At 33.6% G+C, this 4,510-nt stretch overlaps 1 long non-coding RNA gene across 1 annotated transcript; it reads left to right on the top strand.

The window, feature by feature from the left end:
- The first annotated feature begins 3,526 nt into the window (after window positions 1-3,526).
- LOC142233076 (uncharacterized) lies at window positions 3,527-4,043 on the top strand. The gene is made up of 2 exons (XR_012721306.1): window positions 3,527-3,727; window positions 3,790-4,043. It is a non-coding gene; the product is annotated as an uncharacterized LOC142233076 (long non-coding RNA).
- The last annotated feature ends 467 nt before the right edge of the window (window positions 4,044-4,510 follow it).

Raw genomic sequence — 4,510 nt, 5'->3', positions numbered from 1 at the left:
ACCAATTTTTGCATGGTTGTTAGAGGCCGTATACTAACATCAGGTACCAAATTTCAACAGGATCGGATGAATTTTGCTCCTCCAAGAGGCTCCGGAGGTCAAATCTGGGGATCAGTTTATATGGGGGCTATATATAATTATGGACCGATATGGACCAATTTTTGCATGGTTGTTAGAGACCGTATACTAACATCAGGTACCACATTTCAACCGGATCGGATGAATTTTTCCCCACCAAGAGGCTCCGGAGGTCAAATCTGGGGATCGGTTTATATGGGGGCTATATATAATTATGGACCGACATGGACCAATTTTTTCATGGGTGTTAGAGACCGTATACTAAAACCACGTACTAAATTTCAACCGGATCGGATGAATTTTGCTCCTCCAAGAGGCTCCGGAGGTCAAATCTGGGGATCGGTTTATATGGGAGCTATATATAATTATGGACCGATATGGACCAATTTTTGCATGGTTGTTAGAGGCCGTATACTAACATCAGGTACCAAATTTCAACCGGATCGGATGAATTTTGCTGCTCCGGGAGGCTCCCCAAGCCAAATTTGGGGATCGGTTTATATGGGGGCTATACGTAAACGTGGTCCGATATGGCCCATTTTCAATACCATCCGACCTACATCAATAACAACTACTTGTGCCAAGTTTCAAGTCGATAGCTTGTTTCGTTCGGAAGTTAGCGTGATTTCCACAGACGGACGGACAGCCGGACAGACGGACGGACGGACGGACGGACAGACGGACAGACGGACGGACGGACATGCTTAGATCGACTCAGAATTTCACCACGACCCAGAATATATATACTTTATGGGGTCTTAGAGCAATATTTCGATGTGTTACAAACGGAATGACAAAGTTAATATACCCCCATCCTATGGTGGAGGGTATAAAAATGGTTCTAAGTACTTTATTATCTTAAAACATGAATATGCAACGTGTATAACTTAGAATATAAATTGGTATTACCACCACGGTTGCCACAGTTGGTAGAATTCTACCCAAATTAGTAACCTTTTTTTGTTAAATCTCTATAAAAATAAAAATTTGGAAAAAGTTTCTATAAACAAATTTTTGTGAGAAATTTTTCTATAGAAATAAAATTTTGACAATAAATTCTATAGAAATAAAATTTTGAGAAAAAATTCCACAGAAATAAAATTTTGAGAAAATATATTATAGAAATAATATTTTGAAAAAAATTTCTATAGAAATACAATTTTGACGAAATGTTCTATAGAAATAAAATGTTGACAAAATTTTCTACAGGAATAAAGTATACCACACATTATTAAAGATCAAGCCTTGCCGGCTTCTAATTTCCTCCTCTAGAACCACAAAAATGTAAAAATTATTACAAATTGTGTTGAGTGAAAATGTCCTACACTGTGGCCCTACGTCCCTACAAGACGCTAAATATTAGAAAAACCCTACATATAGAAAATTTCCCCTACTTCTAGCAACACTGGCTGTGTTGAGCCCATTATTAAAAAAGAGAAAATCGTTAAATTAGTGTGGGTAATAAATCAAAATTTGTAAAAATCGAGCAATATTCTTATGTAAAAGCTACAAGAACGTATAAATACGATCGGCTAGTACATCAAAATTTGAACTTTGAGTAACATTGGTTAATAAATAAGAGTATTATGGCCAAATTTGGGAAAATAGAGCGATGCATATATATGGAAGCTATATCTAAATCTGAACCAAATTGCATAATATTTTGCGGGTTTGATTAATACCACAAAAGGTTACCTTGTGCAAGATTTGAGTAAGATCAGTTAAGAAATGGGGCTTGTATGGTCAAACATAAGGTTATTAGGGGCGAATTTTTCAAAATCGGGTGATACATATATGGGAGCTATATGTACATCTGAACCGATTTCGATGAAATTTTGCACATATAGTTAGTACTATAGAGGACTGAATCTAGCCAACTTTTAGTAAGATCGGTTAATAAATAAGGGTTCTATGGCCAAATTTGGGAAAATCGGGCTATACATATATATGGGAGCTATATCTAAATCTGAACCGATTTCGATGATTTTTTGCACATATAGTAAGTGCTATAGAAGACTACATTTAGCCAAATGTGGGTCAGATCGGTTGACAAATTAGGGTTTTATGGCCAAATTTAGAAAAATCGGGCGGTACGTATATATGGGAGCTATAGCTAAATCTGAACCGATTTCGATGATTTTTTGCACATATAGTAAGTGCTACAGAAGACTAAATTTAGCCAAATTTGAGTAAGATCGGTTGATAAATAAGGGTTTTATGGCCAAATTTAGAAAAATCGGGCGATACATATATATGAGAGCTATATCTAAATCTGAACCGATTTGGATGAAATTTTGCAGACTTGAAGGGCGATGGAAAAGATTACCTTTTGCCAAATTTGGTGACGATCCGTTTGAAAAAAAGCGCAACGTGACCCCATTTGTCGAAATCGGGCAATACATATATATGGAAGCTATATCTAAATTTGATCCGATTTCTTCCAAATTCAATAGTGGTCGTCCTTGTGCCCAAAAAACTCCCTGTACCAAATTTCATCAAAATCGGTTAATAATTGCGACCGGAATCCTGTGAACAACAAATACATGGACAGACGGACGGACGGACGGACACCAAGCGCTAGATCGACTCAGGAGGTGATTCTGAGTCGATCGGTATATATTTTATGGGGTCTAAAATCAATATTTCTGGTAGGCACATTTTTTGGCCGATCAAACTTATTATACCCTGACCACTATGTGGTTTAGGGTATAAAAAATGTAAAAATATATATAATTGTAAATACAGCGAAGTACATGTTTGGAAAAAAATACAGAATATTCGTTATAAACGACATATTTAACAGGCTCACTCACAAAGAAAACTCTGTTTTTAAATTATCTGTACCACACCCAGAAAAAAGTGCCTTCGAAACTAAAGGAAAAATTTTTCATCAATATAGTTTATCCATTTTATTTCCATTAAGGTAAATTTTTGTGAGAAATAATAAAATTTACTCGTTTCAGTAAAAAAAAAACCTAAACTGTAAGCAGTTAGGAATAGTTCATTAACTAGAATAAGGCATGGAATTTTACTCATACTATTTTCTTCGCTGGGTATAAGAATTTACTACTGAACAAGAAAACTTTATTCACCGATAACAAAGCATTCGTAAAAATAAACAAAAACCGAACTAAAACCAAGTTTCCTCAAAATTAGTAAAATTTCTTATAAAATGATAATTGCGACTTCCTTTATAATAGAAAGTTTTTCATACATACGAACAACACTTGGCATAGAAAAATATTTTAGTTCATTCGTACTAAGAAGTATGCAATCCTTTCAAAACTTAAGGAAACACACTTGTTAGAATATAGGAAATTTTCCTATATTTCTATTGTCTACCTGTAATCGATACCTGTCATCGTAATCGATGTGTTTGCGCGTGGGTGTAATCGATATGTTTGCGCGTCGGTTGTTTTTTTAGTTGGAATCGCGTTGTTGTGGTATACGGAGAGATTGTGAAAAAATAATATGGTAAAATAATATAATAAATAACATATATAAAATATTTATTATTTTAAATTAGTGAGAACAATTTTCGTTTTTGAAAATAAATCTATCAATGTTCGTGATGGCGTATAAAGAAAGAAAACACCAGCAGAATAACAACCCTTTCATTTGTCTTCATTTTGGAATCTTCAATTAACAGGTAATATTCAGTGACGCTAACCTTTTGTAACAAAAATGGTTTATGATTTTTTATATTTGTAGGTATTGAAATTATAAAAGGAGGACAAAATCGTTATGCAGCAAATTATTAAAAGTGAAAGGTACAAGAAGAAAAATGCGTTTTACAGTTGATGACATTACATGGAAATTGGAAATAGTGGAATAATAAACTAGTATTTCAAGGCCAGTCGATGCTGTTGATTCTTAATAAATATTTTTAATATCTTAATAAAACGTGTATTTTATTGAAGAAAAAATTGCCTATAAAAATAAATAAAATTGTATTTAAAAACGAAGGTAAGCAGTTCTAATTATGAAGTAAAAGTTTTACCACAAATGTGTAAGATTTGTCCAAATGAATGAAAAATTTTCAATAAAATTATTCCATATATGAATTCAAATCAGTTAAATGTTTTCATTCTGTAGTATAGTGGTACATAAATATAGGAAAACGTTAACTAATATATGGAATGCATTATACCTAATTTCTACGAAAATCACATCGTTCAAACAAATAAAAATGTCTTTGGCGCTATACGAAGTTCAACTTTCTACACAATGAGTTCATTTTAACTTAAAGAAGGGGTCACTTTTTTCTGGGTGCACCTGCTGGAATTGCTTTCCAAATCTTCCTCATTTCTATGCGGTTTGTTTCGGCATCTTGCTCTTCTGTAATACAAACCTCTATTCATTTCAAAGTTTCAAAAATATTTCAAAGATTTATATGATTTTACCTTTTGTTTGTGGGAAGAATTGAAGCACG

Source organism: Haematobia irritans, chromosome 4, assembly GCF_050003625.1.
Source record: "Haematobia irritans isolate KBUSLIRL chromosome 4, ASM5000362v1, whole genome shotgun sequence".
NCBI classification, from domain to species: Eukaryota; Metazoa; Arthropoda; class Insecta; order Diptera; family Muscidae; genus Haematobia; species Haematobia irritans.
Note: the sequence above shows the minus strand (reverse complement) of the source record. Positions and strands in the feature narration are given on the sequence as shown.